The sequence below is a fragment of the Mixophyes fleayi genome, chromosome 2 (genome assembly GCF_038048845.1).
Source record: "Mixophyes fleayi isolate aMixFle1 chromosome 2, aMixFle1.hap1, whole genome shotgun sequence".
Taxonomy (NCBI): Eukaryota; Metazoa; Chordata; class Amphibia; order Anura; family Limnodynastidae; genus Mixophyes; species Mixophyes fleayi.
The window spans coordinates 352,374,458-352,389,316 of NC_134403.1; the positions used below are offsets into that span (position 1 = coordinate 352,374,458).

The window sequence follows — 14,859 nt, forward strand, 5'->3', positions numbered from 1 at the left end:
TTAAAGGGAGAGCTTGAAGACCACTCCCACACTCCCCTTCAATAATCACACGCAGGGAAAGTGTTACTGAGTGTTTGGGGAAGAAGAAGAAAAAAAAAAAATGTGAGCTCTCCTTTCATTCTTCTCTAGTCATCGCCAGATCTGCTATTTCACAACTGTCCTGACTAACAGCTGACTTGACATCATACAAAACATTTCATAGGATTTTTTTATGCCTTGTCCTGGAAACTTGGACAGTGCCCGGCGATGTTTACACGGACATGAACTTTTCTTTAGCTAAAAAAAATAATAATAAAATGTCATTCTGGGTTCGTTTAAATTATGCAATAATAATGTGGCCATAATAATGTGGCCATGCGTTCTTCAGCCGGGGACAGATGGATTTCACATAGCGCTAGTAAGTTTTGGGAAATGCATAAGGAATTTCCCATTCACTTGTCTGCAGTGTGGCTCATTAATTGTGCTCCGTGTTGTATTCTTTGGCTGAATGTACCTGCCTTCTGTGCGATGTGTTTTCTCTGCCTGCCTGTCTATTGCAATACAAGCTGCCAGGTGATAGATAGTGTGTCACTTAATTGTTGTTATTGATGGGAAATGTTTACTTAAAAGGGTCTCAGTGACTTGGCTGGCTGTGCCAGTGGCATCCTGTAATGCTTTTTTTATTGCAGCTGAATAAACACAACCCAGCCATTTGTCTTGTTAAGCCTTCATCTGTCTTTCATCTTTAAGAGCTGATTATATAACCTTAAGGTAGGTCATACAGAAATGGATAAGCAGAAAAGTGCTACGATGAATTAAATGAAAAATCTTTCAGTGGCTTCTCTTTAGCGGTATTGCGCTGGGATGAAATTGCCTATGACAAGTGGATTAGCTGTTCTGATTACAGTCAGCCTTTCAAGTTCTCAGGCTTCTAATTGTGATAATTAAATACCCTGCGGAGTTTAATTTGATTTCACCAAATTCCACCAAAATGGGATTCACCTTTCGGTTCAATCAGAACAATTGCAGAGGTTGCAGAAACTGAGTTAGAAATTGAGATGATTAAAAACTGCTCAACAGAAGTACAGAAGAGGAAAAAGAACAAAGGCTATATGGATATGGTTGTACTATACTGTAGGTGCTTTTTTTGTCTACATGACAAGCCCAAAAAAAGCACCATTATTAATCCACCCCCCCCCCCCCCCCCAAAAGAAAAGTCTTGATTGCAAGGTGTTACCTTTTTATGGAGGAAATCAACTCAATTGATACATAAATCATATGAATAAAAGGTTTAATAATAAATTTATTTTCTCATTATGATGAGCTTTCCAATCAAAGGTGGAACAAATCATTGCCATATAGCAAAATTTTTCGATGGGCCCGGATTTGCCAGTCAAATTTCTTGGGGCCCCAGCTCAGCCCTTCTGAATATCTGCAGTGCCAGCCCTGTTGGCTTATAAAACTATAAGTGCCAGGATGCACTCACAGCCAATGACTATTAAAGCATGCTGACATTTGTAGTGCTACAAATGTGCCTGCTTGCCTTATGTGTGGTTTTGTCTTGAGTGAATCACACAATTTACTTACTAGACATCAAGCAGCATTAAAAACCAATGGGTTTGTCAATGAATCCCAGCTATCCACCCATACTAAATATTATTATTATTTATTAACCTTAATTTATAGGGCGCCACATGAGGTCAGTATTATATGTATTTATGTCAATAATATAATAAACATGGACCATTAACTCTCCCCTCCAACATGCTGCCGAACAAGCAGGCCCTATTGTCAGTGCTGCTGTCCCCCATTTGGAACATATGTAGCCCTTGGATCTGTAAGAGATCAATCTCCTGCCACAGAAGAGTTTTGAATTATCTAATTTCATGAATGAAGTGAATGTTGTGGGATGATGAGTAGATCCAAATGGCAGATGTTCCAGACATTTACCATTCTGATAGTTGGAGGAGGACATGTTTGCCATTAAATATTTAGTTTCTATTATGTCTATGAGATAGGTTGCTCAAGGGATGCTATTAAAGGTGTTTGCTCTTTTTTCCACTAGGGGTGCTGTTGCATTAGAGGCTCTGGTTGATATCTAAGGTTATTTAACCTTGTAGCAGAAAAATTACCCTGGCCCCTTCAGTTCTCAAGGGATAGCGATAGAGAGAAAGCAAGCTATGTCAGTCCTGTGCTTTTCACTCTTACTGAGAGCTAATATGGTGCAGGGAGACAACAGTGGCGTGACTAGCATGCTAGACAGGCTGTTTAGCATGCTGGGTTGGCTATTTAGCATGCTAGACAGGCTATTTAGCATACTAGACAGGCTGTTTAGCATGCTAGACAGGCTGTTTAGCATGCTAGGCTGGCTATTTAGCATGCTAGACAGGCTGTTTAGCATGCTAGGCTGTCTATTTAGCATGCTAGGCTGGCTATTTAGCATGCTAGACAGGCTGTTTAGCATGCTAGGCTGGCTATTTAGCACCCTAGACAGCTTAATTTGCACTCTGAGTTCCTGAGTGGGGAAAATGGGCGTCAGTAGGGAGTGATTCCTTGAGAGGAAGGAATGGGGTATGGCAGGTCGTGGTTTTCTAAAGTCTATTGAAAGCCTGTACTTAACAAAAGTGGGCCTATCACAGAGGTCACTTTTAGCAGCAATTCTAAAAAGTTAATAAATTCAAGTATTTAGTGATATAACGCTCTATGCAAAATGACTGCAATGAATGACACAGTCACTAATATGCCACAACATTAAATCCACCTGCCTAATATTATGTAGGTCTCCCTCATGCAGCTAAAAAACAGCTCTGACCCGTCGAGGCATGGACTCCACAAGACCTCTGAAGGTGTCCTGTGGTATCTGGCACCAAAACGTTAGCAGCAGATCCATTAAGTCCTGTAAGTTACGAGGTGGGGCCTCCATGGCTCTGACTTGTTTTTACAGCACATCCCACAGATGCTCGATCGGATTGAGATCTTTAGAATTTGGAGGCCAAGTCAACACCTTGATCTCTTTGTCATTTTCCTGAAACCATTCCTGAACAATTTTTGCAGTGTGGCAGGGGGTATTATGCTGCTGAAAGAGGCCACTGCCATCAGGGAATACCGTTGCCATGACGGGGTGTACTTGGTCTGCAACAATGTTAAGGTAGGTGGTACGTGTCAAAGTAATACCCACATGAATGCCAGGACTCAAGGTTTCCCAACAGAACAATGCTCAGAGCATCACACTGCCTCCGCCAGCTTGTCTTCTTCCCTTAGTGCATCCTGGTGCCATCTCTTCCCCAGGTAAACAATGCAAAAGCACCTGGTGATCCACATGATGTAAAAGAAAACGTGATTCATCAGTCCAGGCCACGTCTTCCATTGGTTCATGGTCCAGTTCTGGCGATCACGTGTCCATTGTAGGTGCTTTCAGTGGTGTACAGTGGTCATCATTGGCAATCTGACTGGTCTGCAGCTACGCAGCCCCATATGCAGCAAGCTGTAATGCACTATGTGTTCTGACACCTTTCTGTCATACAAATAAATCAAATCAATTTATAGGCTATAACAGGTGCATGAAAGGGTGGATTGCTATTTGGAGGTTTCTGGGGTACCTCTTTGGTAAGTTAGCTCTCAATTTAAAAACACATATGTATGGCCCAAATATATGGGACTCTCATTGTTTAGAGTAGGACCACCCTATTAGCAAAATCACCGTGGAGTGGTGGGTGGCTTCAACATACATTTGCAAATGTGTGCAACTAAGACTTTTTTATTTTTATCTACAGTAGAAATAGCAGATCTGTTGCTGGCTATTGCAGTGTGCTGGGGGAATTTGTCTGTGTTTATTCCTTTTAGGATAACCCCACCCTTTCATGCACCTATTATAGCCTATAAATTGATTTGAGCAACTTCCAGTTCTTTATTTGTCTGAGAGGCATGTTGGTGTCAGTAGCTGAGGAGGAGTACTGACATTGGAGTGCTAATTGGAGGTTTCTGGGGTACCTCTTTGGTAAGTTAGCTCTCAATTTAAAAACACATATGTATGGCCCAAATATATGGGACTCTCATTGTTTAGAGTAGGACCACCCTATTAGCAAAATCACCGTGGAGTGGTGGGTGGCTTCAACATACATTTGCAAATATGTGCAACCAAGACTTTTGCATTTTTATCTACAGTAGAAATAGCAGATCTGTTGCTGGCTATAGCAGTGTGCTGGGGGAATTTGTCTGTGTTTTTACCTTTCTGTCATAGCCAGCAGTATTTTATTCAGCAATTTGTGCCACAGTACCTCTTATGTGGGACTAGACCAGACGGGTTAGCCTTTGCTCCCAAGCCCAAGACCCTGCCACTGGTTGTCCTTCCTTGGATCACTTTTGGTAGGTACTAATCACTGCATACTGGGAACACACCACGAGACCTGCTGTTTTGGAGATGCTCTGACCCAGTCTAGCCATCACAATTTGGCCATTGTTAAAAGCTCAGATCCTTACGCTTGCCCATTTTTCCTGCTTCCAACACATCAACTTCAATATAACTGTTTACTTGCTGTCTAAAATCTCCCACCCCTTGACAGGTGCCATTATAATAAGATTATCAATGTTAGTCGTATGACTTGTCACTTTTAATGTTGTGGCTGATCAGTGTATACTGCATCTACCAGAGGAAAACTAATATGCTTCACTGAATACTGGGACAGCCCTTGATTTATTGTCTATTAAATTAAACAAATGACCATGACTGGGCTTCCTGTGTGTCAAAAAATTTAGATTTAGATTTCCAAAGCTGCAGATCTCAGTACGCCAATGTGTGGTCATATAGAGTCTTTATCAAAACATTGCTTTACCCATGTCATAGTGTTACTAAAAGCTTTGGCACTAACACATCTAGTCATGTCCACTAGGTGCTGAATGAGCCAGTTCCCGGGGGACCTGGGGAGTTCACGTAGGGACCTTTCCCATTTACCATAAGGGGATAGGGACTGGTAATATTAAGTAGGTTTGTTGAAATACGGACAAAGCAATGTTTTGAGCGCGAAATATGTTAGTAAGATAATGCAAAATAAAAAGCGGAGACATTTAAAAAACAAAACAAAATAGGGATAGACTATTTCATCATCATCAACATTTATTTATATAGCACCACCAATTCCGCAGCGCTGTACAGAGAATATTTGCCATTCACTTCAGTCCCTGCCCGATTGGAGCTTACAGTCTAAATTCCCTAACACACAGACTAGGGTTAATCTTGACAGCAGCCAATTAACCAAATAGTATGTTTTTGGGGTGTGAAGGAAACCCTCGCAAAAACGGAGAGATCATACAAACTCCACACAGAAAAGGCCTTGTTCGGGGAGGCAGAAGTGCTAACCACTGAGCCACCATGTTGCCTATTTGAGGAAGAATTTTAATGATATGTTAAAGACATATGAAAATGACAACAAAATCTCAGATATCTAGTTTGTGCTGGGTCAGTGCTCCTTGGATCTTATTTTTATTTTCATGGGGTGATTCCTAGTTCCAGTGCATCCGACGTCCTTTACGGTGCTCTGTTCTGTTCTTTGCGGAGCGGTGGCCCAATGGTCCAATGTCATTCTTGTCTTAAATATATAAACCAAACACTTTTCCCTGTAACCATGTAACTTCCTCAGTGGGAGAATTTATCCTAGGACCACTTCTGGCTTGAGTAGGGAATAGGTGAAGAGACAATCAGCACTGAACCAAGAACACCAAGAACAGACTGCCAGCGGGAGTGTACAGGAGAGAGCTGAGCAGCATGATGTTCAGGGCCTTATCGGATATATGTGATGTGGGCAGCAAGGTGGCTAAGTGGTTAGCACTTTTGCCTCACAGCACTGGGGTCATGAGTTCAATTCCCGACCATGGTCTTATCTGTGTGTAGTTTGTATGTTGTCCCCGTGTTTGCATGGGTTTCCTCCGGGTGCTCCGGTTTCCTCCCACATTCCAAAAACACACTAGTAGGTTAATTGGCTGCTATCAAAATTGACCCTAGTCTCTCTCCCTCTCTCTCTCTCTCTCTCTCTGTGGGGCATATTTAAGAATTAATGATAGATAGTGCACTTACCGTACAATCCATGGCCCTCTGTGTGTCCCGCATATTTATGAAAGGTGCATCGCAGCAGATATAGTGAATATCTGCTGCTTTGCATTCTGCTTCGTTTTTGGGAGCAGTCACCATTCAATAGTATGGGGACTGCTCCCTCTTGCAGTCTAACAAGTTCCGAAAAATAGTTTTTTTCGGAAACTTGTCAGGTTAGTGTACGCCAGCTGAAGCCGGCGTACATTATCATAAATGAAAAAATTCAGTACTGTTAGCTCTGCTCCGAAGAGCAGAGCTGGACAGCGCATGTGTGGAGGGATCACATGATCCCTCCCTGTCACTCACCGCTCTGTCTCTGCAACTATATTTGCAGAGATAAAGCGAGATGTTTGTGCGCATGTGCAGTTCTTTGAACTGCACATGCGCAATTGCTGTAAGAAGAGAAGTGAAGAGGACAAGGAGGAGATCCGGAGACAGTACATTCCGAAGAGGCGGGGTAAGTGTGATTTTTTTTATCACAGAAACAGCAGTTTATTAAAACTGCTGTTTCTGTGCTGGGTTGTACATAAATTTGAGAAATATTTCAATCCTTATCATTGCGATAAGGATTGAAAACTATTTTTCACTTTATGTGAACATTGATAAATGTGCCCCTGTGTATGTTAGGGGAATTTAGACTGCAAGCTCCAATGGGGCGGGGACTGATGTGAATGAGTTCTCTGTACAGCGCTGCGGAATTAGTGGTGCTATATAAATAAATGGTGATGATCAGACCCAAGATAAGTAATCAGGTCTTATTTCGGTTATCCCACTAGAAACACAAATTGTCAGTTTCGGTAGAATTATCGTTTAAACACCACATTTGACTGAATTTATCAAGTAACTGCCAGCAACCAGATACCAGTGTATATTACTGCTAACAAAAGTCAGAAAAGAGCAGCAAAGTGATATTTAGTGGTAGCTTTTTGTCTCAGTTCAATGAAAAGACAACAACATATGTGTTTCCAGACTCTCAGGCAGGACGTTTGAAGCTGCAAAGTCTGTTCATCGAATGTAAAACAAAAATCGATGCAGGTTTTCAGTTGCAGGATTACAGGAGAGTTGTGTTTCACACATGGAATAATAAAATGAATAGAATTACATTTTGCTCATTGAGTAGTCACTTACAGTATTTCCCTGCCTCCCCCCCTTCTGTGCCATTAGCAGTCCAGATTTGTGTGAATCTCAGGCATCAGCTGTGTGTCAAATGCAAGACATCTGATAATAACTTTTTCCAATATCACATTGTCACGTGGGAATTATATAGAAGTGTTGAATGTGTCTTATTACAAATGCATGGGGATGGCGGCAGAGCTCAATAAGTTATTAAAGTGTTATCTACTGTACGCCGGTAATTGCACAGATTTCAAGATGTGTGAACACGCTTCCGTTCAGGTTCTCTGTGACATGACCTTGGACAAGTTAAGTCAAGATGGAAAAGGAGAAAACTAAGAATAGGTCATGCATAGACCCTCCTAGATTCACTTTAAAGAAAGACAAGCATTTTATAATGTATGGAAAAAATAAATAAACTGCTAACTGATTTACTACATTGTGTATACTTAACGGGGAGCTGCACCTCCAGTCAAGTTTATCAGACAGATTTTGTTTATTTTTATTGTTAGGGATTAAACTCCCGTCTGTGCAATGGAAGCAATTGTGTCTACAAAGCAATTTTGTGCGCCTGGGAGAAAATTATTTCTGAAAAAAAAGTTCTCCTTTAAGGGATTATAAAAACAATTAAATATAAAATAAAAACAAGTGAAATACATTTATAATTTTTATTAATACTAGCCACACGCACAATATTACCAGCAATATTGAGAAACTAAACAGATAACTCACTGGTTAAAACAAAGGTAGGGGGCTCTCACTATAGATAAGAATGCTGCTCCTTATACAATAAAATATAAATAGATAAAGACAGAGGGCCTGAGTCATTAAGGCAAAAAAGGAGTAAATGTTCTCTGGGACAAACCATGTTACAATGCAAGGGGTGCAAATTAGTTTATTATTTTGCACATAAGTTAAATACTGGCTGTTTTTTCATCTAGCACACAAATACATAATAGCTTTATTTTTACACTGAAATTTAAAGTTGATCTAGGACATGCCCAACCCAAACTATACATCTGTCCCCACATTTTAAATTTACCTCCCCCTCCAATACAACATGGTTTTGTCCAGGTGCAAATGTTACTCCGTTTTTTTATGCTTTGCACTCCTTAATGACTCAGGCCCAGAGGGCGCAATACTTATCGTATAAAAACTGTATATATAATGTGATAAAAAATAATGTATGATAGTGCTATTGATATTGGGTTTGTGAGTGAGATAATGAGATGAATAAAAAATTCAGGATGAATTCAATGAGTATATAGCTCTTCTTGGGGAAATTTGCGTTGTTGGAGTCAACTTATAAATACCAATTTCGGTAATAAAAAAGGGTCGTTTTTACCCTATATGTCCCTACTGAAGTCTTTGATCGTTATCCAGTGGAGAATGCTGATGCCTACAGTTTTTCCCAGCTTGTTGGTGTTTTCAGTATTACTGCGTAGGAGCGCGGAAAGAGAATAAATCGCAGTGGAACGCACGGCTACGCTGGCTGTGAGGTTTCGAGGTAAAAGCCACCAACGCATTTCATTTGGCTAGTGGACTTTCATCCGGCTAGCAGACTTTGTCATGGATACATGCCCAGTATCTTAGGACTGATTTATACTCTGTCTGTAGGTATAAAAACACATATAAAAGGGTGTTTTTTCATTTAAAAAATGTATTTTGCCACGCGTCCTGATTGGTGTATATATAATGTATATAATATTAATGGAGTGAAGGTTTTTATTCCCCAAGTTGGCATTTATAAGTGACTCCAGCAACGCAAATTTCCCCAAGAAGAGCTATTTACTCATTGCACGCGTCCTCAATTTTTTTTTCATCTCATTACCTCACTCACAAACCCAATATCAATAGCACCGTTATACATTATTTTTTATCATTTTATATATACAATATATAAACAATTTTTAGACGATAAGTATTGCGCCCTCTGTCTTTATCTAGATAACTCACTGGGCTTGAGTCATCACGGCACATATTTGTCACTTTTGAGTGAATTGTATGCAAAATCACTCTACTCGTGCCCAGAACAGGACCATACGCCAGTAAACGCAGCCCTGTCCGCTGTATCGGGAAGCACTAAGGACTCATACTACAACCTACAATTTCGAACCCATTAATGTCCCTCTTATTACATAGTGATTTATTCTATCCAGTCGATGAACGTCAACATTGTGTCAAAATGCAAAAAAAAAATATAATAAGAGAGTAAATTAAGCCCCTGGACTTCTTTGCAGGTTTTGGTTTAATAGGAGCCCCGCTGTTAAAAATTTTTTTAAAAAAAATCGCTCTGCATGACAACCCTGTCCCCTCTCTGTAAAATGGGTGCCCTGTTTTGAGGCTCATTCTCCGTAGTGTGTTGTTATATTTGGGAAGCCCTTGGCTAAACTCCTAAAAGGAAGCAATAGTAACACCAGCAGGGCCACCTTAACTACTTTATGGGCCCCCGGGCAATGCAGTGCACTGGGCCCCTAAAAAAAATAATATTTATATATATATATATATATATATATATATATATATAGTGTGTGTGCATGTAAAAAAAAAGTGATTATATATATATATATATATATATATATATATATATATATATATATACACACTTTTTTTTACATATATCTATATATAGGGGCCCCCTTAAACTTACCTTAAGTCCGATCCCCTTCTCCTTTTTTTTTCTGCGCTCTTCCGTGCTGTGTTTGCAGTGAATGCTGGGTGTGACATCACACCCAGCATTCACTGCGAGCGCAGCACGGAAGAGGGGACCAGGGAGGGAGCCGGATCGCCGCTGATGTGACCGCAAGGTAAGTATTTTCATTTTTTTTTTTTCAGGATTTGTTTTTTTACAGAGCTGCCTCGGACGGGCCCCCTTGCCCGCAGGGCCCCCGGGCACCTGCCCATTGTGCCCAATGGAAGAGATGGCCCTGAACACCAGACTCTAATAGGTAAATGCTAAAGATTTATAAGGAAGGAAATATATAAAAGTAGTTTCCAATTAAATAATCAAATTGTAGTGTTTAATCATCTAGGGTTTATACTATATATTAAAAATGTTAATAATTTACTGTATTTACAGCAATAAGTCTGTGTTTATGTTCAGAATGACCCTTTTCTTTCAGTTTCTCATTTATCTCTCTTTTTTTTAACATATAAGAAATGAATGTACAAGACATTGAACACAGATCCTTCAATGACCCATCAGGTCAAATTTCTTTCTTGCAATCTGTTCAAAATGTTCCAGTCTGTCACAGCTGCCAATATTATTACATGGTGGCAACGTTATTATCAGGAAAGGAAGCTGTGAAATATTGTCATTTATTGTTGCTCTTATTTAATTTTGGTTGTTTTAGATTTGTCACTGTCCAAAGAATCTTCGGTATTAAAATTATTTTTTCACATTCAGTCATGAGATGTCATGGTAACGATTCCTCACTTATTTTTCAATCTTGTTCTGAATGTGATTATATAAATGAAAATAGCAAACAATTATGGTGAAAGAGGCCAATTATGTATTTTTCTTTTCAACAGAGAATATGATAATGTAAAGAAATAGAAACATTAATGGAAACTATTTGTGAAGCTGATCTTCTTATTCAACTGTGTCTAATCACTTCCCCATTGCCTCCTTTTTACCACCCCATGCCAGTCAGGACCATATGAGTTACACAAATACAGCCCATTACAAGGTAAGGTATGTTTTATTTTGTTTTCCTCAATGAGTGCCCTGCCAGCATGAAGCATTGAACAGACATGAGTCAAGAGCGAAGAGGAGACACAGCGGAGAAAGAGAGGGGAAGTGGTAAAGAGGACAGTTAAAACATATGGTAAATACATTGGAAGACAATGGGGCACAAGTAGAAAGGAAAGGTCATATAAGGCAAGGGGACAAAAGATGCAAAGGAGAAATATGAGGGAGAAATGAGGCAAAAGCACAGATGAGACATTAGGAGAAAGTATTCATGAAGCAAGGGTCAGGGTTGATGGAAGTGGCAGACAAGGGCAAAGAGGGAAGTGGAGGTGTACTGGAGAGGAGAGGACATACATGAGGCAAGGAACAGAGGAAGTAGGGAATGGAGAAGTACTGGAGAAGACAGGGCATATATGAGGCAAGGGACAGAGGAAGTAGGGAATGGAGAAGTACTGGAGAAGAGAGGGCATACATGAGGCAAGGAACAGAGGAAGTAGGGAATGGAGAAGTACTGGAAAAGACAGGGCATATATGAGGCAAGGGACAGGAAGTAGGGAATGGAGAAGTACTGGAGAAGAGAGGGCATACATGAGGCAAGGGACAGAGGAAGTAGGGAATGGAGAAGTACTGGAGAAGAGAGGACATAGATGAGGCAAGGGACAGAGGAAGTAGGGAATGGAGAAGTACTGGAGAAGAGAGGGCATACATGAGGCAAGGGACAGAGGAAGTAGGGAATGGAGAAGTACTGGAGAAGAGAGGACATAGATGAGGGAAGGGACAGAGGAAGAGGGAATGGAGAAGTACTGGAGAAGAGAGGGCATACATGAGGCAAGGGACAGAGGAAGTAGGGAATGGAGAAGTACTGGAGAAGAGAGGACATAGATGAGGCAAGGGACAGAGGAAGAGGGAATGGAGAAGTACTGGAGAAGAGAGGGCGTACATGAGGCAAGGGACAGAGGAAGTAGGGAATGGAGAAGTAATAGAGAAGAGAGGACATAGATGACACAAGGGACAGAGGAAGTAGGGAATGGAGAAGTACTGGAGAAGAGAGGGCATACATGAGGCAAGGGACAGAAGAGACATTGGAAACAAAGAGGTAAATTTGAGGCAATGCATGGCAGGCATGAGTACATGGAATACATATGAGGCATGGGACTATATACAGTGAGGCACAGAGGGGGCTGTAATCAAAACATCTGTGCTGTGTATATTTGCAGAGCCCCCACCTCATAAAGAAATCAGGTATTATAAGATACATGGTTTAAGCCTGTCAATGTCATTGATGGTAAGTAAATATTGCTAGTGTGATGACTATGTGTATTTTATAAGTATATATATATATTTTAGATGTTATAATGTATATAACATCAATCATATTATGCAGAGCTGGACTGAGATCATGTAGTCATTCACATCCATCACTGTCCCATTCTAACTTACAGTCTAATTTCCCAACACAGTGAGTGTACATTGAACAATGTGTCATAATCAAAGTTTATTTCAGAACTCAAAAATGGATCTTTTTGAGCAGTTCCCTTTGCTAATGTATTAATCCTGTTTTGATCTGGTTCATAATATAGAGGATGTTCTGTAGGAATTCCCCTGGCCTGACTCTAAACACAGCCACACGTGGAAGATCAGCTGGACTGATTTTGAAAAGTTTGATTGAGCAACTTCCATTTATGTATTGTTGATTGAGAGGCATATTTGGTATTGGTAGCAGCCTGAGCTGGTGTACCTTACTGTATGTGTAATTGCATTTTCAGAAGTTGTTAAATTGCGGTACAGAGCAGTCCCCACACACATTTATGGGGAGTGCTCTGGATTCCGAAGCAAAATGCAAAGCAGAAGATATTGTAGATATCTGCTGCAATGTACTGTTCATAAATTTGCAGGATACTTATAATTGCGTCTGGAAAATAAGGTTTAATTAATAGACCTCTCAGTCTTGAAAATGAACATTCTCCTGCACAGTTGGTCACCCTCCATTATGCTGCATTGGCTCCCCTTCTGTCTCTGTTATTTCATTCTCCCTCTTCACTTACCTTTCTATTGCCTGCTTTCTTCTGAATTCTTTTCTTCTGATATTCTCTTCTGTCTCTCCTTCTCTCTTGCTTGTTGCGGATCATCTCTGTGCGCTTTTCACAGCAAATATCGGGCGTGATGACGACATTCAGTGCAAGCGCAGCAGGGAGGAGTGAAGGAGAGAGGGGGCCAGATAGCCACCGCCATGAGATAACGTTTTTTTTTTCTTTCTTCCAGGGGTCCCTGCATATGGACACAGGCAATTGCCCAGCGTGCCCATGCGGAAAGACAGCCCTGGGCAACATCTCCACTTTTTCAAACTCTCAGCTTGATAAATAAACCCCTTCGATTCATCACCAGATATACTTCTTAGGAGATGTATATTTTACGGGTACTGCAGGTCTGGTGTTAATATACATAATCTCCATATCTAAATCATGTTACATACATCTAAAGAACATTTCCAGAATACGCACATATCTCACACAAGACACCGCAAAAACCTTAATTCATGCACTCATCATCTCCCGCATTGACTATTGCAGTTCCCTACTTACTGGTCTTCCCAAAGTCAGACTTGAACCCCTACAATCTATTATGCATGCAGCGGCTAGATTGATTTTCCTTGCAAACCGTTCTTCCTCTGCTGAGCCACTCTGTCAGACTCTACATTGGTTGCCTGTATTTCAGCAAATCCAATATAAAATTCTTCTACTAACATACAAGGCCGTCAACAAAATTGCACCGACATACATTTCCTCACTTGTCTCAAAATATCTCCCTACTCGACACCTCCGTTTTGCACAAGATCTAGGTCTCTCTTCCACTCTCATCACATCCTCCCATTCTCGGTTACAGGACTTTTTTCAGGCTGCACCCACTTTGTGGAATTCCCTCCCTCGCACAGTAAGACTTTCCTCTAGTCTCCAAACCTTCAAGCGTTCTCTGAAAACCCACCTCTTCAGACAAGGTTATGATATTCCTCAACCACCATCTTAATCTCCCCTATTACCACCCTCTACACAGCTAACACAAGACAACAACCCTCTGACCAACATTGGTACACACAGAGCCCACTCAGTACTTTTACCTTTGCGTTCTAGCTGGTCCAGTGTGCAATATGATGTAGCACATGTCCGTGTGTTTCAAACTCCCATTGTCCCATAGATTGTAAGCTTGCGAGACGGGGTTCTCTTACCTCTCTGTCTGTATGTATTACCCAGTATTGTTTTATTAATGTTTGTTCCCAATTGTAAAGCGCTACGGAATTTGCTGACGCTATATAAATAAATGATGATGATGATGATAATGATGATTACACCAACCGCACTATCTAGCTCTTCTGATTAGCTGCTTGCGTATTGCCCCTCCAGCTGATGGTACTTCACTCATTAGCTCGTCGAGTCCTATTTGGAAAAAATCGCTATATAAAGAACATTACTATTATTATTACTATTATTATTATTATTATTATTATTATTATTATCGTAACAGCTATAATTCATAAAGTCACAGATATATGGATTATTTATTTGTCATTTCTGTTTGCAGGAAAGAAGATTCCTATTGGATTTATAAAGTAGTAAAACATGGATATGGCGTGTTTGCATTTCATTATATTTTATATGGAACATGCAACTTTGGCATTTATTAATATCACTGACAAGGCAATATTCCCTCTTCTGTATATGACACTTCATTCCATTATATTGTAGGTTAATGGAACTTTTGCATTTATGACTAACACTTTCAAGCCATGTCTCTACGTTATCTCTATGCTAACATAGGATGTAATTATACACTCCTGTATCAGACAAATTCTTACCTCAGAAATACTGCTGCATACTCAGTTGGAAGTATTTGATATGTATGCTACTCAGCTTACACACAAAAGAGTGTTTTAAACATTCTGAGTGCCAAATATGTCCCCTTATATCTGAATAAATAGCAAATTAATATACTTGTT

The 14,859-nt window shown here is 40.3% G+C and overlaps 1 long non-coding RNA gene across 1 annotated transcript in view; it reads right to left on the minus strand.

Moving 5' to 3' along the window:
* The window catches only part of LOC142139484 (uncharacterized), a 507,294-nt gene that overhangs the window by 81,432 nt on the left and 411,003 nt on the right, over positions 1 to 14,859 (minus strand). The window lies entirely within an intron of this gene.